The sequence below is a fragment of the Ceratotherium simum genome, chromosome 19, assembly GCF_057802395.1.
Source record: "Ceratotherium simum simum isolate JZ-2026a chromosome 19, ASM5780239v1, whole genome shotgun sequence".
NCBI classification, from domain to species: domain Eukaryota; kingdom Metazoa; phylum Chordata; class Mammalia; order Perissodactyla; family Rhinocerotidae; genus Ceratotherium; species Ceratotherium simum.
Genome location: NC_141918.1, coordinates 19,003,334 through 19,026,026, shown reverse-complemented (window position 1 = coordinate 19,026,026; position 22,693 = coordinate 19,003,334).

The following is a 22,693-nucleotide window of genomic DNA, read 5'->3' as shown; positions in this document are numbered from 1 at the left end:
ACATGTATCTATGAATTGGTAGATACAATGTGTAGAACAACTAGATAAGCTCTTCTCAAGGACCAGAATCTTGACTACAATTAGTAGACAAAATATTCACAACATAGTCATCTCTCTATGACATCAGGGTGAGGAGGGAAAACTTTTAATGACTTTATGATGCCTGTCGATGACCTCTAGCCAAATACCACTAGGAACATAACTGTGGTGAGTTGGTTTATTGAATCATACAGTAATGAAGACCTCACACTATGGAAAACGAAGGTGTTAGAAAGGACTTATAGGATTTGAGTTTGTATTAGGTGATTTGGGGGTGGGGTCAAGGAAAACAGGCTTTCGTATAGATTCAATCTGGTCAGGAAGAAGCTGTAGTATATAATTACGTATCTAGAAGGAAGGAAGAATGGAACTCAGTTAAAGATATAATTGCCCAACAGTCACTCATAATAGCTAGGATAGGGAGCTGCTTGGCCTATTTGTGGTTTAGAGAACGTTCTTGTTTTTGTTGGTGCCCACACGATTACAGAGTTGTCTTGTTTTTATCTTGATCAATCACAGTCACAGAGTGGCCTTGTCTGATGTTGGTGTTCTGTGAAATGGTGTATGTTTTTCAGGAACACACCAGTCTAGCTGTGAGCATAACTGAGTCCTCAAAATGAAACCTTGATATTTCCAGAGTAGCTCTCAGCTGGCAGGGGCTGCTTTTCTCTTTACCAAGACAATAGAAAGAGGTGGAAAGAATGATGAACTCATTATTAGAAGAGAACTCTACACATTTTGCTCTAAAATGTACTGAAACTATTAGTAAATAACAAACTCAATCTGATAAGCAATAGGTATACCAATAACGATTTCCAACTCCCTACTCCCTGCAGAAGTCAATAACAAGAGGAGACAAAGTAATGGTTTGTGTTTAGATTCACTGTGTTTTTCTTTTCTTTGCTAATCCCTTCTGATATCTTTGCTGCCTATGCACATAGATGGTTCCTTACCCTGGGATCATTTTATCATTATTATCTGTGGGAATTTCTTAAGATCTGTTTCCTCAGTTGCTCAAATTTCAATATTAGTAAGAATCTTCTATCATTGGTATTTATACAGAGATTTGCAACCTCCTATTGTATTTTTTAAAATACCTGCATGCATATTTTAATTTTTCTAGATATAGCTCTGTATATCTCCACTGTGAATGTGTTCCAAATTATTTGAGTCAAATAAAAATTGCCTCCCTCTTGCTTTTTCTTTTCTTTACCCCCCGCTCCCTACAGTGGCAATGGAAATCATCAAATTCTGTTCCTAGTTAGCATAAAGAATTACGCCCTGATTAGCCCCTAGTACGAAATTATGCCCCATGTGGGCAGAAACGTGAGCACTTTTATTTCCTGTTTCCTAAATTAATCATCTCCCTAGGGTTCAATAGCTCTTAAATTTTACCATTTATTCACTGAATATGAAATATCCCTCTCAGAGATATCTCTTTCGGTAACATCTTTGTCTATTTACTATTTTTAGTCTTTATTTTACAAAGGTTAGCATAAAATATAAATTTTTAAAAAATGTCTGATTTGGGTCCCTCCTGCAATCTTTTCACCAAATAGGGGATTTCATAATAAACTTTGCAACAGTAAATACTAAAATTTATAGTTATTTTGTGTGTGTGCGCGCACGCGTGTGTATGGTTTTTTTTGTATAATTTGTAAGTAAGCTATTTGGTCTTGTTGCTTGCACATTTTTTAAAGAAATTTATTGGGTATTAATCATTGTAGATTATCATCATAGCTTATATGGATAAGGAATCAAATCATATCTATAACCTGAATTATCACTACAGGAAGAAGATGTCTCTATTCCTTTGAAAACGAGGGCTGATTGGCACACATCAAAACGCAAACAAATTCCACTGAGAACAGGCTGTCACTAGGAAAGCAGACAATTTTGGTGATAGCTCTGTGTGTGTATGTGTGTGTGTGTGTGTGTGTGTGTGTGTGAAAGAGAGAGAGAGCAGGGACCTGGCTGAATAATGATTTTACTGCACACATTCTGCTTCCAAGCAAAGGTGACATTTAAAAAGTAAATCCTTAGTCAACTTATATTTCTCTATTTGTATTTTTCAATTTATTGTTTCTGGAATGCAATTGAAAGGATTCAGATCTTCCTGTTTATTACTTTATAGTCTTTATTCAAAGAGTAAGTTTTTAGATCTTCTATGTCCAAAGTATCTCAGGTCACCTGCAGTATATGTGGAATATTATCTCTGATATTTTAGGGTCTCTGTTTCTATAACATCCTACTAAATCTTTGGTATGCTTCTGACTCCCGATACCATTTATTCTTGCTTTTTCATTACTATTATATTCCCATTACATTAAATTATAAAATTTTAGGAATAAAAAAGACATATAGACCATAAAATAGACATAAAATAAGACCATACAAGCCATTGACATATTGCAGAAAAGAAATATAAGATTTCAGGGTCAATACATCCCCTGGGCGTCCACATGTAACAGAATTGAGACTAGAGTGTTGGTGCAATTCAGTATTAGGCCACCATTCCATGTTTTCTATTCCAAAATGGATTGCTGCTAAGCAAGAATTACTCAAAATTTATACAGCTATGATATATTAAAATTTTTACCAAACTAGTATGTTTTTCAAAGCTGTTTTTTTTTTTTCTTTTTCAGAGGTGATACTATAAGATGCTACTTTAAAGAAATATATAACTACTAAAGCAACCTGGACATTTAAAGGATCTGTTTGAGATCAATTCTGATATGATATTTGTATTTTATATTAGTATAATAATTTAAAATATTTAACAAGATAATTTTCTTCTCTCTCTTTTTATTTATCTAACGTGAGGGTCAAAATCACAAGCAAAAGAAATATTCCATTTACAAATGCTTGAACTGAAAACATGGAAAATAGTCCCATAGCATCCATGTAAATTTATATAACTCTATTCATAAAAATAATGATCAGTATAGTTATAAACTATTATTTTCATGTTTTTATACTTATGTTTATATATAACATATGCTTTTATGATAGTTATCCTAAGTAAATAACTGGGCACGTGATCTTTCAATACTTCTGGCAAAGTACTTCACAGTAGGTAAATAGAATTAATACTTCCCCATGAGTAGAAATTGCTAAATTTCTAGTAGCTTTTCAATAATTTGGTTTTATGAATCAATTTTATTTTGTTACAATTTATTTTGATTTGTTTTTTATTATTAATTCCAATCATAAATAAATGGCACAGCATTCTATTATGTACAACAAATAATTTAGTTGTTCCATCAGATCAGTGTACCCTGGTTTTCCAAGTGGGTACTTGTGGTCTCTAGGTTTTCAGTCTGTGAAATAAATTGTCCATCTGTTGCCCTAATCCATCTGTCATTTTGACTTTCAGCATTATGATTGTTTAAAACTTTCATAAAAACACAAAATAATTTATTACTTTGGTTTGATACTTTGATTCTCAACCAGTCTATTCTCAAGCCTAGTTTTTATATGTTTTAACTTAAAATGCTTTTCTAATGATAATTAATGTTCAAGTCAGTTTACTATCAGGTAAATGTTATCTCAGGAAGCGTAATCACACTTATACTGTTCCTTTACTGCATGACATGCTACAGAGTTATTTGCCTCTTAGATACACTCACATTTTTCTGAATAACTTTTATAATACCAATCATTTCTTTTTTACAAATCTCTTTTTTCTTGATTTATTCTATCGTCATGGACTTATGCTTCAATGTAGAATTACTAACCAACGGATTAAGTCATTAAAAGATGAATCTGTCATTTCTAAGGGTAAAAAAATGTGACATTTGAATTTAAAAAAAGAGGCAGTTTAAACATAGGCCAAGGAAAAGGCCCATAGAAAAATTTTCTTCAGCTTTCCCTTAAGACATTCATCTGATAATGAAACGAATGATTTCTCATTAAATCTAGCCATTTAACATACTATTTTTGTGTGTGAAAACGACAGTAGTTTGGCTACTAGTTTTGCACGTGGGAGTTTTTGCTTCCCATATATAAATGTTAATTTTGATTATCAATTAAATAGTTCCCAAAATTATTACACAGTTTCTATAAAACAATCATCATTTTTTTGAGATCTTTTGTCTATCTATCATATTGCATTACCTTGTCTCCCCATTAAAACACTTCCCTTCATTTCTTGCCTCATTTCTCCTACCTCAGCATTCCCCAGTCCCCCACAATAAAATATGACAATTTCATCCCCTGTAAATTTAGTACAATGCCTGCACTCTCCACAGTATGTGGTTTTAGAACTATTGTAAGAAGTGTTAGCACATAGTGTAGTTTAGTATTAAGATAGCTTCTTATCAATCAGATATATTAGGCAATACTAAACACATAGACAAAATATTTTATCTATGATTATCCTCATCAGAAATGTTATCCAAAAGCAGAGGCAGATTTATCATGAATCAAACTTAAGCTTTAGGGACTCTTCCAACCATTCTGGCAGGGGCCCCAAAAATGTTGTGTTAGTAACATATTTTTCTTTTTTCTTTTTAAAGGGCACCAAATTGTATAGGCTTCAGGTACCATAAAACCTAGATCTTTTCCTGCCAAGAAAGTAGAGTTAATGATTAGTCCTCCATATTGTTTCAAATATGTAGCTCCAAACCCCAACCTTCTAAAGTGATTCAATCTGACAATCTTCCTTTATACTCTTGAACACAAGGCTTGCAATTTCAGGCCTTAGACCTGGAGATCTGCTGGAGATCTGTAGGTCCGACTACAAGTAAAGAGATTTTTATTTTGTATTTGCCACTGCAATATCTGATCTGAATCTTAGCTTGATTGATCTAAACTGTATGGGCAGGGTAATGATACATTAAATAAGCATTATAATATCAAATAAAGAAAAATAGCATAGCATTACAGCAACACAAATAGATAAGAATGAAGAATTTAGTTTTAGACAAGATAGATTAGGAAAAATAAGGTGATTAGAGACAAAATCCAGTTGAAGGAAAAATACCATAGAAACCAGCTTTATAAATTTTAAGGTTAAGTCTGAAGAAATGGAGGAATGAATACTGAAAGAACAATTATAAATAGACTTCTGCAAATTATTTTAGACTTTCTCTGTTAGTATTTTGAAGGTGAAGAAGATTTTTAAGTCTGTATTTCAATTTGAGAGGTAACAACTTTGTACGATTAGTTGAGGTCAGGGTCTTCTACAATCATTCACCTGCAAAAATCGAAGTTTTCATTAATTTGTTCACGTAAAAGTATGTAAAAATGAAATGACTGAAGATAAGGGACTTATATAGCAGCATAAAGAAAAGACCAATGCTCATTCTAAAAGAAATGCGGTAAAAATCAGGTCTGATTGTAGGTTGTCACTTTGAACTGCTAGTTCTCATTAAGATTTCCCAGAAGGGATGTAGCCTACTACTTCCAGGTTTTGTCTCTGGGGGAGCCTGAAAGACAGGTGACAGAAAATCAGATCAAACAATCAAAATGTCAGAGGTGCCTGATTCTGCTGCTTTCATGCCGAGCACATAGTAGGCACTCAGTAGGCTTTTGAATGATGGATTGGCCCAGCTGTATTAAATTAAACATTGGAAAAGCAAGGCTAGAATTAAGAATAAGCCTTAGCAAAAAGACTTCTATTATGAGGCTCTTCTAAAAATGTTAACGTTTTTGTTTTGTTTTAAATTCACTGCTTGTCTACATCTCAGCTTTTGTATACTCCAAATGCAGTCCCTTATTTTATGATTCCAAGGGACATGTCCTTTTAGTCTCTGCAAATGTCGATCAGCTCTACAGGAATTTGTTTAATTCTTTAAATATATTCCAAGACTGGTACATATTTTTTACTGTCCTTTTAAGCCATTTTCAAGATTTATTTGTGAAATTCAGTTTCCTTCTTCATGACCTTCAAAGCATTTCTATTGTGCATGTGTGTTTGTGTGTGTGTGTGTGTTTATGAGAAAGTGAGAGTGAGTGATTTTTCAATGACTGCTTTTAGAAATTTATAGTATCATATATTTCAATTTATGTGCTTTTCATCCTAGAATATGATGGATTCAATAATAGTTAAGAATAAGTAGTAGGCACTTTTCTAAAATCTTTCAAAGTTACTACTATTATGATATCTGTAAACAGACAAAGAAAATGAGTCACAGAGAGGTTAGGATGTGCATATTTAAAATTTGATAAATCTATTTTTATTGTTGTTTTGTTAGCATTACTATAAGGCTGGGTAATACAACCACCAAGAAAAAATGGGAAAAAAATTACAGCTTTCAAATTCCAGTAGTTTCTTTTGTCAGAATCATTGTTTTGTTTTTTGATCCTATTTAAAACACAAATCAGTGAACTTCTATTTTATGCAATATAGCTGGCTTGATATTCTAAAAGACTGTCCAGAGTGAACAATTACATGCTGAATACATAGCTAAGAAAAATCTTTTTTATTTCTGAATGTATGAAAATAGAAGTAAAATCAGAAAGCCTGGTGAGTGAGCACACACAGGACTAGTTTTCAGTAGGGAGGGTCTGCTAAACCCAACAATATCAGGCATGGGGAACAACAGATAAAGGCTGGACCTCTTTCTCCCCCTTCCCCTCAAGTATAATGAGTTTTACAGGAGACTGCAAAAATCTGAGACCCCAAGAGTCAATGCTATCAGTATAATTATATTAATATCAAATTTTCTGGAAAAGGTCAATCAATGTAATGTCTTATACAGCTGATGAGGATTCAAATTGCTACAATACTTTCGCAAAAGTTTGTAATTATCTATTACTTTGAAAATTCACCTATGTTTATCATTCAGTCATTTCTGAATCTGAAAAGATCATGCACATATTTTTCTTATTTGACTATTTGTTTACACTCTATCAAAATTCTTGAATATATATACCAAAGGACACAAAAAGAAATTTTTCTAATTGTATTTTAGATAATAGCAAAACCTAGAAGTAAAATTTTCACCAATCATATAACGAATTACTAAATTGTGGTATGTACCTACAATAGGATACTTTCAGCAGCAAAAAATAAATGAAATTTAGCTAAATGTAACAGCATAAGTAGATCTCAAAAACGTCATATCAAGTGAACGGATGAAGTCACAAAAGAATGCATCCATTATTATTTCATTCATATAAAAAAGACCATGTTGACCCAAACATTTTATTTTTAACAAAAGAGTGGTAAACGCACAATTTAGGATAGTGGTAACTTCTCGGGGGAATAAAAATGGGATATTTTGGGAGGCAGCACTGTGTGTTCCTAAATTCTTACAAACATTCTATCTATTATTGTGGAGGGTACTTATTTAACTATTTTAATTTAAATTATACATATTTTAAAACTTTGTATATATAACATATGTCACACTGAAAATAAAAGTCAGTAAAATAAAAGATGAGAAGTGAAAGGAATATATATTAAGAAAAGTAGAATGAAGGAGTACGCCAATAGTCTGAGTAGAGTCCCACAAAATATTTTGTGTATTGGCAAGTGTGTTAATGAAAGAAGAAATAAATAAATGAATGAAATGATAAAAAGGGATAAATAAGACATTAAGAGAAAGAAAGAAAGGGTAGTGGATAAGGAAAGTGGATTATAAAATATTAAATATGAGAGTGGCTTTTATTTAAACATGGTAGATTGAACATGTGTCTTTGCATCCACTCTTCCTTGAAATCTCATTATATTGACATTAGGCATAAGCCCACAAAGACTAATAGAGATGGAGAGGAGAAAACACAAAATATTGTATGCTGAAGCCTAGTCTTCTCATTCTCTCTTTCCACGTACATAGAGATAGAGATAAAGATATATCCACTTATCTATCTGTTTCTTTATCTACATATCTTGAGAGAGAGAGACATTAAAAATTAAATACAAAATTTTGAAGATAAGACCTAAGAAATATCACAGAAAGAAAAAAAAATCACAAAAGCAGTCAAAAGAGAAAAAAATATTGAGGATTAATCCAAGTGGTCAAACGGTCATCCTTCTGAGTTGTAGGGGTTGCAAACATAAAGAACATGATTCTTTATGAAGGAAATTAGTCAAGAAATTTATTGGAATAGGAAGACTTGCATGTCCAGATTGAAAGAGTTTACTGATTGCCTGGGAAAAGAAAGTTTAAAATGCCCCCAACGAGATGTGTCATTATGAAATTTTAGAACTCTAGAGATAAAAACATACACTTTTAATAACCTTTGGAAAGAATTCTAAAAGGTGACGTATAAAAGCTCATCAACTACATGGCAGTGGATTTTTAACAATATCAGGATTGGAGGGTAGAGGACAGTTGAGAAATACCTTGAAAATTCTGAGAAAAAAATAATTTTATACCTAAAATTTTATGTCCGGATAAGTTAACATTCAGGTAGGAAGTAGACTACAGACGCTTTCAGATACATAATGTCTTGAAATTTTTTCTCCTATGGAATCTTTCTCATGAAGATAGAGGATAACGGTGGTTGTGAAAAAGGAGGGGGTAAAAGAAGGAAACTGTTATCCAACAAAGAGGAAAGATGAAAAGAATCCTCAGGATAATGACAAAGGGAGATTCTAGGATTACAACCACGCCCAGAGAAAACAAGCCCTGACAGGCGCAGAATGTTGGAGTGTTGCCGGAGAATGAATGTAGATTTACACTTTCAGCGAGTTGGAGGACAAGTTATTGATTCATACGAAGAAAACTAAGCAAGGAAACCAATATAAGGAAACATAATCACAGTATATGACATGTCTCAGCTTGAATAATATTCACATAGTCTTCATTAGTAATTGAAAAAATGCAGCCTATTAATCTATATTAATAAACTGGCAAAGGTGGAAGAAAGTGATATTGGTGTGTAAGAGGAGGTTGAAAGAAAGGCAGATTTTTCCATTTCATTTTAGGAAGCCTATAGACCTTAAATGTAAGATTATATAAAAACCTAATAATATAGTTACCAATACATGGAGGGTGTGAGTAGGATGGAAAATCAAGAAAGAGAAGAACAAGCATTTTTTATTTTTGAGTAGTAAATTGCTTCGGTAAACCAGAAATCAAAGGTGGGGAGCCAGCGATGCATACGAAAGCTGGTTTTCATTCTAATCTCATAGAATTATCTGTTCTTTAAAAGGGCTAAAATGTATAAATGAGGCAAAAACTAATTTTTAAGAGCCAATTGACAAGAGAATGATAAAGAGGATTAGTATAAAAAGTAGTGGAAGGAGGATTAATACTTCTAAGGCTGTGACTGGTAAATAAATATTCTTCTTCCTCTGGCCCTAATGTTCCTTCTGATTTTTCTTTTTCCTTTTCTTGGACTCTTTTCCATATCCTTTTTCTTATTTACATAATTTTGATTTTCTAACTTTCTTTTGGTCTCTTTATCTTTGCCTCGGTTTTTACTCTCTTAATATCATAGGCTTTAAGTAAAAAAAATGTCAAAACTTGGAACATGTTTCAATACCTGTAGCCCCCCCCAAATATTTTAATACCTTTGGATGTGTCTCTTTCATTTACATTGGTTCTGTGGTTCTCAATGGATTCAGAATAAGTGTAATATGGGGAAAGATAATGAAAATTACCAAGGGAATATTTTAAAATTGAACATACATTTATCTTCCCATTTGGACAGGAATCCCTAGTGTCGTATAATTTGATAAGTATCTACAGATGGTTCTCATAGTGTTTTAGAGGATGTCTCAATCTGGAGATTTTTAGGTGTCATTCTTTTGTTAAATTAAACTTTATGTTCAAATTATCAGATGTTCTCAGCAGCATGATTGAAAATCCTTTGGACAGCAGAGACTAAAATGTCCTTCAGTCAGTAACCCAATAATGGGATCTATAAGTTCCTTTCCATTATTGAAATATATAACTTACCTCTCAATGGGGTTTTGAATAATTTAGTTCACAGAAAGTCATTTCAGTAGCTACCTTTTTGTGCAATGACATAGCAGATTTATCCTACACACTTTTAACATAATATATTTTAAATAAAAATACCTGATAATTTTAACAATATAGATCAAAATTCTAACTTGACTGAAATAAATCAACTGAAGTGAAAACTTATACTAAATCATAATGTGAAGTACATTTATGTTCAATGAAATACATAATTTGGAAGAAAAAATAAGTTCAAACTGTTCTTTTACTATTTTCCAATATGTTATATATTTTCAAAACTCCATTTTCTGCATACAAGGATTTCTGTGTAAAATGTTCTTATCTCCATTTATCATCTGCCAAATTCATATACATACATTAAGACTCTCCTCTGCATGGAGTCCTTCCCAATTCAACAGATGGATTTAGTTTCTCCCAACTCTTTATAATCATAGCACATTTTAAACTGTCTTTTAATCAAAAATATAATCACTGTTTACAAGCTTGAAAACTATACCAGAATAATAAAACTCTTGAGGATAGTGACCTCATTTTGTGCTGTTTCTGTATCTTTGGAATTTGGAAAATAAATATACTAAATCTTTCATGTTTTATGGAAATATTTTTTCGGTAAATGAAATTAGTCAGAATAATACTGTGAACCCCCATGTACACATGATTCATAATCACTAATAGCTATAAACATACATAAAACTTCAGTATGTTATCTCTAAAAGAAAAAGACTCTTCTTTTTTTTTTTTTTTTTTTTTTGAGGAAGATCAGCCCTGAGCTAACATCCACGCTAATCCTCCTCTTTTTGCTGAGGAAGACCGGCTCTGAGCTAATATCTATTGCCAATCCTCCTCCTTTCTTTCCCCAAAGCCCCAGTAGATAGTTGTATGTCGTAGTTGCACATCCTTCTAGCTGCTGTATGTGGGACGCCGCCTCAGCATGGCTAGAGATGTGGTGCGTCCGTATGCGCCTGGGATCTGAACCCGGGGCGCCAGTAGTGGAGCACACATACTTAACCGCTAAGCCAGGGGGCCGGCCCCAAGACTTTTCCTTTTTTAACACTACCTAATACCATTTTCATACCTAAAAAAAGTGTACAATAATCAAATTAGTACTTAATGTCCTCAACTGTCTCATTTTTTTATGTACACACGAAACAGTGGTGTGCCTGAGCCAGCACATACCCCCTTGTGAGAGCCTATTGTTGAATTTTCAGTAATCTTGTGAGCTTAGTGTTACATACAGCTGTTAATAAAAATTAAATTATATAACCTTACAATTAAATAACCTATGTTAAAACACGAAAGTAAGTACTAAAAAACTCATCACTTCCTAATTAGTTTACCACATTTTCCTAACATCTATGATCTCGAGGTTATTTACATCTATGGTATCTACACTGTGAAAATATTATAGTTTATGTGTGACGCTGCGTCTTTTCTCGACTCTGCCTTTAGTGACGCCAAATAAGGAGCTTGAAATTCGCCATGGTAAAAAATAAAAAAAGGGCATGCATTCCTGCTCTTAGTTGTGTCCATTGAAAAATCTGGAAACAAGGAACAACTCAACAGTAGTGAGAAATTCTAGTGCCCAGATTGGGATCTGTAATAACGTTTCATTAGTAAGAATCAAAGCTCCTTGGAGAAATAGCTGATTCTAGATCTAGAATAGAATATGTGCAGGATGAGCCTCGAGGATCTTATTATACAAGATCACGTGGAAGCTATAAAGGCTAGCGTGCTCATATTACACAAAACAAAACTTTAACAGACACCTTCAGTCAAAGATGGGACAATATGAGCATCAAAAATAATAACTGTAATAGATTGAAACACATCAAATACCATGCTAATATTCTTGGATTAATAATTATAATAAAAATACATATTTGTCACCTTAATTACACGCTTGAAAACCAATTATTATTCTAAATAATTGGTAAATATGAGAATAATTCAGGATTTTTTCTGAATTTCCTTTGTGAATTGTATTTCATGACACCTAGAATAGTGTAGAGAATTCCAAATAATGAATGAGGAAGGTATGATAGAATTAGAATACCACCCTTTTGCAGCCCCTAAAGAAATAACGGAAATAGGCAATCATCATCCATGGCTGCTAGAGCATTTAGGTGATAGGCTGACACTGAATTTTCTATGGATGGATCAAACTGAGAGCCCCTAGACACACAATCAAAATTAACCTCACAAGATGAGAGATGGTCAGACATCACGTGTCTCTTGATAAGGTGCTCTAAGAAGTATAGAGCACCTCTCTGTTATTCTTCTCAAAACCTTACAGTATGATGTATAAATGGATGTGAGAATAAATAAACAGAATTTGAAAAATATTAGCTGAATATTTCCCTTTCAAATTAATTGCCTAAAATTAAATGAAATCACATATTGCGCTTGCACAATAAGACTCTTTATAATGCTAAAACAATATTTTTAAAAATCTATTCCTTTAGAAAGACTAATATTTTCCCTAAGTAACTGTCATGGCAGTAAAGAAAAATTTTAAAGCTCACAGAACCCAGGTTCAACATTTTAAAAATTCTCTCCTTCTTATCAAATAACTCTTTGAAAAGTCTTTGGCAGTGAGGCTTATTAATTAGTTATAAATTATATTTTGAAAACTTTTGCAAAGAAAATACGTGATGATTGTTAGCATCTAACTTGCTATGTTATAATCTTATTAATTTATATTATTTCAAACATGAAATACATATTTCAAAGAAATAAAACATGTTCAATCTATGAAGAAACCAAAGTTTAAGACAGAAGCAGCTGTATATTAAAACTCACTATTTTTGGAATCAAAAAAGTAAGGGTATTAGATAAATAATATATACTATTATTTAATAATATATATTTATTGTATCTGCCTAAAGACGTAATAAAGCTATTTTATCTTTATCTCTGTCTTCTTTATTCCCTCATGCATATGTGTGGATGTGCACAAGTGTGCCCACTGTATCTTCTGTCTATCTATCTATCTATCTATCTTTCTTTTGAATGGATAAGAAATCAAACAATTTTTACTTTTGAATTTTATTGAATTCCGCAATTTCAAATATTACTTATTTCTTACATGTGAACACATTAACAAATTTAATTTCCATATTGTCACACTTGTATCTTATTAGGGTATGTATAAAAATAATCCTTTGGTCCGTACAGTTTTTTTTTTTTTGGTGAGGAGGATTGGCCCTGAGCTAACATCTGTTGCCAATCTTCCTCTTTTTTGCTTGAGGAAGATTGGCCCTGAGCTAACACCTGTGTCAATCTTCCTCTATTTTGTATGTGGGTCACTGCCACAGCATGGCTTGATGAGCAGTGTGTAGGTCCACACCCGGCATCTGGTCCCATAAACCCTGAGCCGCTGAAGTGGAGTGCGTGAACTTAACCACTATGCCACCGAGCCAGCCTCTGGCCCATACAGTTCTTTACATAGTAATTGGCAAGGCAAACCATGTAAAACTCTACTTGGTAATGGGCTGCATTTCCTACATGTGGTAAAAAATATTTGGCTGGCAGAATTAACTTGCTCCCTACTTGAGGCAGTTCTTTTTTATACTGTAAAGAGGTGGGAGGGATAAACTACATGGATGAAAAGAACTGATGACAACATTATCAGTCAATACAGAGATATCCCCCAGCATCACTAGCATGGTAAATTATTAAATAAAAAATATATATATAACACCTGCCATAGCAAAGCTAATAGTTCTTATCTTTAAAAAGAAGCAGCAGCCTTAGGTGGTGGTATTTATACAGTCTGCACCTAGAATTTTCAGTTTTTCCCTTAGAATGCATTGATTAGCTAGAAATGCTTTGATTGAAGGAAAGGAAACTTTAACCCTCGTAATGAATAGGGATCACGTCGCTGCTCTAATGTTCTAAGTCCTCGGTTTATCTTTGTTTCTAGCAGTGTGACTCTAAATCAAGATTAAAAAGCAACTCAATGTGAGGTAAAATAAAAAAGAGGTCATTTAATCACCCTGTTAGCTTCAAATGATTATTGATTCTTGGAGGTGATGTCTAATTCTGCCAGAAAATCCATTTCAGTAATGATTACTGCCTCAGTTTTATCTATGATACTGGAGGTTATTAAAAGTGAGACTCTCAAGGGAAGTTTACAACTTTAGGCCATTAATATCATATTTAGTATTATTTTTTTTTATCAGAAGAGAGTTTCTAGCTCTACCCTTTAACCTACAGCAGGATCAGCGTAGTCATTTACGAATATGTGCTTCACCCTGAGTCTAATTATTATATATAGTCCTTTGGGAAACAGAAGCACATTGAAATACCTGAGGGATAAATATCAAACTGTGTAGGGCATATTGAACTTCTCATTGTTTCTTTTTTTTTTTTTTTAAAGATTTTATTTATTTATTTTTCCCCCAAAGCCCCAGTACATAGTTGTCTGTCATAGCTGCACATCCTTCCAGTTGCTGTATGTGGGACGCGGCCTCAGCATGGCCGGAGGAGCGGTGCCCCAGTGCGCACCCGGGATCCGAACCCGGGCCGCCGGCAGCGAAGCACACGCACTTAACCGCTAAGCCACGGGGCCGGCCCTCATTGTTTCTTATTACCACATATCCACAGCACTCAAGTATCATGCCTAGAAATCTGACATTACAATATTGTCTTTTGTTCACTCAAATTATTTCAGTCATGCTTGAAATGCTATCAGAATCACAAATTTGCTAATATAGTAAATAGAGAGTTTCAAACAGTTCAAAAAGATAAATACAGACAATATAGGTATCTCTAATGCAGATAACTTAAGCTAGGATGACTCTTCATATAAGATATGTTAAGGGTGATGTGCCACCAAATCGGAGATTTGCTTCTTTGAACATATCTCTCTGTTTGCAGTTGTTTAGTGAAATCAGGCAGAATAAGAGAGGAGGACATCTATGGAGCATAAACTAAAAAGTGATGTCTCAAGTCTGAATTTATTATTTAAACTTCTGCTGAACTGTAACCCAGAATAGACCTAATGAGCAACAGGAACCTTATGCAATGGAAAGGAAGAAAAGAGGGAGATTTCAGAGTAGAATTGCTATGCAATTGCTATCTAGTGTACGTTGAACATAAGGTAAATGGAGTAATCCAAGATGAATACCCTATTTATGAAATAGGCAACTGGGTGATATCTCAATAAGATGAAATATAATAGAAGGGGTAATTTGTAGGAAAAACTATGAGCTCAGTTTTGAAGAAAATGAATATGAATTTGAAGTGTTTATTTATGAGGCCATTGAAAATATGACTCTAATATTCACAAAATAGGCATAGAAAGGAATTAGAAATTTGTGAGTCTAAGTTTATACGTCATCATGACAGTGAATAGGCTGCTGAAGAAAAAAGTAATAACATAAACAGGTAAAAAGGTAGTATATAGGTTATTTTAGCTCCTTTTGAATAGTGTCTTTAAACTACAAGATATCCAATTTTGTTTAAATCGGATCTTAATCACATTAAGTATACTCAATATGGGGCCCTTCAATTATAACTATAGAAATACAGATACATATTATAAAATAAAGTAAGAAAAGCAAAATTCTAATATAATATTACCAAATACAGGTGTTTTTACCCTAATTTGCAGACTAAAAAACATTCATATGGAACTATCTACAAAAGATGCTATCAAATGTTGCTAAGTGTTTTTTCACTTAATTTACAAAACCCTATTTCATGGAGGTTACACTCTAGTCAGGAAAGAAAGATAATAAAAATAAATAAATAAAATCTTATGTAAATAGTGTTATATGCAATGGAAAAAGCAGGAAGATTGGGATACATGGATATGAGAATGCTACAATTTAAATAGAGTCATCAGGGACAGCCTCACTGAGAACAGAATGTTTGAGATGGGATCATTTTGTTTTCATGTTAATAACATAAAAATGAAATTACAGTGTAGATAGATCAGATTTATCCAAATTATAACTTAATAAAATCTTGCTGGATGATTGGCATGTCTATATTCAAACTTCAAATTTATTTTTCATTCCTCTCCTGTAATTATAGAAAAGACATTCTAAAAAATTATGTGTGTGTGTTTACATATCTATGTATACACACATAGACATATAAATATATATGTATATTTATATTCATATCTACATATGAAAGCTATTTTAATTTTCATTGCTTGTTTTTTTCAGAATACGGATTGAAAATATCAATAAAATTGATAAATAAAAAAAATTTCTCAAAAACACAAACTACTACAACTCACACAATATGAACTAGAAAATTTAATAGCTCTATAAATGTCAAGGAAATTGAATTCATAATTTTAAAATTCTGCCCAAAAAATTGCCAATCCCAGGTGATTTCACTGGCAAATTCCATCATACTTTAAAACAACAAGTAACACCAATTCTACATAATCTCTTACATAAAATATACAAAAATTAACTCAAAGTGGTTCACAAACATGAAGGTAAAATGTAAAACTATAAAACTTGTAGAAAGAAACATAATAGAAAATCTTTGAGATCTAGGGCTAGGCAAAGCATACTTAGATTTGACATAAAAAGTACAATCTATAAAATAAAAAAATGATAAATTGGACTTTATCAAAGTTAAAAACTCTTACTCTATGAAAAATCCTGTTGAAAAGACGAAAACCTACATTCTGGGAGAAAATAGTTTCAAACCATAATCTGACAAAGGACTTGTATCTAGAATATTTAGAGGACTTTCAAAACATAACTGTAAACAAAAACCAAAAAAACAGAAAATCAAAACCCACTAAATTAGAAAATGGAAAAAAAGACATGGACAAACATTTTACCAAAGAGGATATATAGATGACAAATAAGCACACGAAAATGTTTAACATCTTTAGCCATTAGAGAAATGCAAAATTAAACCACAATAATATATCACTACATACTCACCTGAATGACTTAAACAAACAAACAAACAAGTGACAACACCAAATGCTGATAATGTTGTAGAAAAACCAGATTACGTGTACATTGTTGATGTAAAGGCAAAATGGTAAAGCCACTTGGGAAAACAGTGTGGAAGTTTCCTATAAAACTAAACACGTAACCAACATAAGATCCAGCAATTGTACCCTGGGCATTTATCCCAGAAAAATGAAAAGTTATATTGACACGATATCCTGTAGACAAAAGTGTATAGTAGTTTTATTTAAAATAGCCTAACTCTGAAACAACCCAGATGTTCTTCATGAGGCGAATGGTTAAACTAATGGTGGTAAATTCATACCATGGAATACTACTCAGCAATAAAAAGGATCAAATTATTGATACACATAAGAACCTAGAAGAATCTCCAAAGAATTATTTTGAATGAAAAAAGACAATCACAAAAGGTTACATGCTATATTATTCTATTTATACAACTATCTTCAAATGACAAAATAATAGAAATGAAGAATGATTAGTGGTTCTAGGAGTTAAGATGGGGGTGGGGTGTGAGGGAAGTGGGTGTGGTTATAAAAGGATAACATGAGGGATCTTTATTAATTTGTGCCTTTATAATGGATTAATTTCCAAAAACTAACGTCAATTTGAAAATTGTTACAAAAATTTGTAATAAATTCAATTTATAACATTGTGTGAGAGAGTAAATTTTTCAACATTCTCTATATTATTGATGTACAAAGTGTGTTAAAAGTATTCCATGAGTATGAGAATATTTTCTAAGTTGTGTTTAGGCATGGAGGGTTCAGAACCCTCAACTTGCATATCGTGTCTCCTAAAATTTAATGTACCATCTCAGCAGCTCATGAAGAGAGTACATCCTCCAAGTCCCTGGATGAACATAGGACAGACTTATAAACTTCTGAAATCTGAAATCAGTCCCCAAGTCACACACCGATTCAATGGAAAGGGTGAAAAACTTACTGGCTCGGGTTGCTTAAGCACACCCTCTCAAAGATCAGTGGTTGATCATTAATCTACACTGACCTAGGGGTGGACACAGGAAACTAAGCTTAAAAATGAAAACAATGGAAATAAATTACTTATGGACAACAGAGGCTGTACATCAAAGGAATATAGATTTCACAGAATCAGTCTGGCGTATCCACTGAACAAATAAACAAATGAACAAAAGAGCAATAATAACAAGTCCTAAGGAGTGAGGAATAAGAATCCAGAGTTGCTACAAGATATAAAATGTTCAGTTATCAACAAAATATTGTGACATGCAAAGAAAGGGGAAAGTGTGACCTATACACAGGAAAGAAGCAGGCAATAGACAATGCCTCTGAGGAGTCCAGATGTTCAACTTCGCAGAGAAAGATTTCAAAGCAGTTATTATACATGGTCATAGAACCAAAGGAAACCAGTTTTAAATAATTAAAGGAAAGTACCAACAAATAGAGAACATCAATAAAGAGATAGAAATTATTTTTTAAAAACATACAAATGGAGGGGCTGGCCTGGTGGTGCAAACGGTTAAGTGCACACGCTCCGCTGCAGTGGCTCGGGGTTCGCAGGTTCGGATCACGGGCGCACACCGAGGCACTACTTGGCAAGCCTTGCTGTGGTGGTGTCCCATATAAAGTGGAGGAAGATGGGCACGGATGTTATCCCAGGACCAGTCTTCCTCAGCAAGAAAAAGAGGAGGATTGGCAGATGTTAGCACAGGGCTGATCTTTCTCAAAAAAAAAAAACAAAAAAAAAACCACACAAATGGAAATTCTGGGTTTGAAAAGTATAAGAAATGAAATGGCAATTTCACACCAGGACTTAACAGGAGATTTCATCTGGCAGAGGAAATAATCAATGACCTTGAATATAGATTAATAAAGTTTACACAATCTGAAAAAGAGAACGAAGAGAATTGAACAGAGCCTAAGAAAACCATGGGACAACGTTAAATGCATGAATGTATACTTAATGGTAATAACAGAAAGAGAGGAGAGAGAGAATGGGGAAGAAAAAATATTTAAAGAAATAAGGGCTGAAAACTTGCCAAATTTTATCCCCAAAATATTAATCTGTACATCCAGGAAGCTCAGAAAACTCCAAGCAGGCTAGAAAAAGATCCACATACAGACACATCATAATTGAATTCTTGAAACTCAAAGAAAAAGAGATTACCTTGGAAGAAGCAAGAAAAAAACAATTTAATAACCAAAAAGGAGCCACAATAAGATTAAAAGCTACTTCTCATCAGAAAAAAAAAAAAATGGAGCATAGAAGGCAGTGGATGATATATTGGAAGTGCTCAACCAAAAAAAAAAGAAAAAAAATGTTATCCAAGAATCCTCTATCTAGCAAAATTCTTCTTCAAAAATGACGAGTAAATAAGGACATTCATAGGTGAGCAATACCTTAGAATTTTTTGTGAGCAGACCTGTCTTACAAGAAATGCTAAAGGAAGTTCTTCAGGCTGAAAGGAAGTGACCTCAAACAGTAATTCTAATCTACATGAATAAAAGAATGCAGGAAGAGGTTACTATGTGGGTAATTATAAAAGATGGTATAATAACATGTTTCTTTTCCTTTCTCTTCTTGTGGGAATGTAAAAATCATAGAGTCACTTTGTAAAACAGTTTAGCAGTTTCTCAAAATGTTAAAAATGGAAGTACCATATGACTCAGCAATTCCAATAATAGGTATTGATACAAAAGAAATGAAGAAAAGTGTCTATATAAAGACCTGCACATAGATATTCAGAGTAGCATTATTCATATTAGCCAAAGAGTGGAAATAACCCAATTATTTATCAAAAGATGAATGGACGAACCAAACACTGTATATCCATATAATAGAATATTATTCAAAAAGAAAAAAGAACAAAGTACTGATATATACTACAAAATGGGTGAACCTCTAAAACATTAAGCTAAGTGAAAAATGCCAGACAAAAGGATACATATTGTATGATTTCATTTATATGAAATGTCTAGAATAGGCATCTATATAGAAACAGAAGAAGATTAATGTTTGCCTAGGGCTGGTGGGAAAGAACAGGGGGTAGACTTCTAACGGATACTAGGTTCATTTTTGGGTGCTGGAAATGTTTTAAAATTAGACAGTGTTGATGGTTCCATAACTCTGTAAATATATGAAAAAGTATTGAATTTTAAAAGTTCACTGAATTTTTAAATGAATGACAATGGGTGGTTTTTATGATATGAATGTTATGCTTCAATGAGGCTGTTTTTAAAAAGTTAAAAAAATCAGTTTAAAAAATCTACAGAGGAAATGATTCAAGGACTAAATTCTTATGAAAGATTAATTAAGATAGGGACTGTTAATTGATCTTTAAATTTAGCAATCTACTTTTTATCTTTGTAGTAAAACTTCAGGATGACGTGGGACTGTTAAGGCTTTTTTTGTTTGTTTTGTTTTTTCATTTATCATGCTTGTTTGCAGAAGTAGGCTCTTTGAATCTGGAGGTTTACATTTTCAAGCACTTGGGAAATCATTATTCATTTAATAATATCCTCCACTCTGTGGTCTGTGATCTTTCTCACTTGAAGTTGCATACCCTGTGTTCCTGCTCCAAACATCTAATATTTGATCTTATCTATTCTATCTTCATGCCGCTGTGTTATTTTGAGTTTTATTTTCATTTCTGTATAGACTTCAAGAAATTTATCTTGTTTTTTTTTTTTTTTTTTCCACTCAACTAAAAGACTCTAATCTTATTTATGGGTAAAATACCTTCTCACATTTTTCTGAGTATACCAATCAGAAATTTCTAAATATAATTCTGGTTTGACCTTTATTTTTCTATTTTTTCTGGGACCATTTTGGTTTGTCTTGCTTTTTGGATTCTCTTTTTCCTTTTTGATATTTTCCACAGATGTCTCGTGAACTATGACTGTACATTCATATTTAAGAGGAAGACTCCAAAAACTTGACTCGGAGGGCTGTATCCTTACATTCATCTTCTCTAATGGTAGACTTTTACTGTCTGAGTGACTGACTGTTACCCTAGAAACTCTAAATTGTCAAAATATGGCGGCCATTTCTCTGGGGTTATTTAATCTATCTGATGTCGGTAGAGAGAGCTATCTGGCTGGATGTTTCCTGTTTTGAAGGTAGTGAGGCTTCGTCTCTTTTCTATCCATATCCTGAGACATTTACTGATCTGCTTTCTGTCACTAATTTTAGAATTTTTAAAAAATGTGTGTGCTTTTCTTTTTGATCTGCTATCTTTCACTCATCGTAATTGACATTCATTCATGGTATGGCATATATGAATAGTTTACTCCTTTTTTTTTTTTTTTTTTAAAGTTTATAAACGTTTATAAAGATATTTTCATTTGTAAACAAGTAAGAATGAAGATAAAATATTTACATTAAGGTAAACACATTAGAAAATAAAGACTAAAACAAGCCTAAGATAAAAAGAAGAAAATAATAATGAAAAAGGGATAAATAAATTGATTATAAAAGTAGAATAAATATTGATTCCCCCCCAATAAAAACCTATAGTTGATTCTTTGAGGGGAAAAAACAGTACTAGTTGACAAATATAACTTCAAAAAAAGAGCAAAAAAACCGCAACAAATACATAAAGAATATGAAAGCCATCTAGAAGATGTTAACAGTATTAGAAAATATGTGTAAATTTATGTCAAAGTACTTAAAATTATCGGTGTAACAAGATGATTTACTAACAAAATAGAATGCAAAATCGACTAAAAGGAAGCTAAACATTTAAGATTTTTTTTGACTTACTAAAAAATAACTTCAGAAAAATGGTGCCAGGCTACAAAGTATTCTGAGTGAATTCCTTGAAACTTTCAAAAAGAAAAGCTAAATCATATACTTCACAAACATTAATAATATAAGAGATAATTTATTTTTCAGAATTCCTAACTCTTTGCTTGTTAGGAAAGCCTTCCTCTCCAAGAGGAAGAAAATTTATGTCTCTAACCTAACCAATAAGCATCATGACAGTTTTACCAACACCAAGGAATTCCCAATGTCACCACTATTAATAACAGTTATTTTTGCCAATACAATATGATAAGCAATACAAAATATAGGTAAAATCACTGAAAAAGATGAGAATACATACATATAATTCTCTACCTTGAATAAAAGGTTTACTCCTTTTTATTGCTGTATTAATAGTTCATTCCAGTTTACTTATCTATTATACACATAGGCCACAATTTGTTTATCCCTTCACCTGTTGATGGGTATTCAGCGTTTTTCCAGTCTGGCTATTACAAATAAAGCTGCTGTGAATATCATGTACAAGTCTTTACGTAGGCATATGCTGTCTTTTCTCTTGTATAAATACCTAGGAGCCAAATGGCTGGATCATACGGTAGGTGTATGTTTTCTAAAGTGGTTGTATCATTTTACATTTTCACTAACAGTATATGAGAGTTCCAGTTCCTCTACATCCTTGCCAAACTTTGTATTAGTCAGTCTTCTTAATTTTGCCGTTCCAACAGGTATGCATTTATATCTCATTGTGGTTTAATTTGCGTTTTCCTAATGACTAATGACGTTTATCATCTTTTCATGTGAATATTTACCCTCTCTATGTCTCCGTTGGTGAAGTGTCTGTTCAAATATTTTTCTCATTTTTTAAAATTGGGTTGATTATTTTCTTATTATTGAGTTTTAAGAATTCTTTTTATATTTTCGATTCAAGTCTTTTATCAGATATGTAATTTGCAAGTATTTTCCTCCCAATACATAGCTTGTCTTTGCATCCTCTTAACAGTGTTTTTCTTGATGAGTAAGTTTCTCATTCTGATGAATCTCAATTTATCAATTTGTTCTTTTATGAATTGTGCTTTT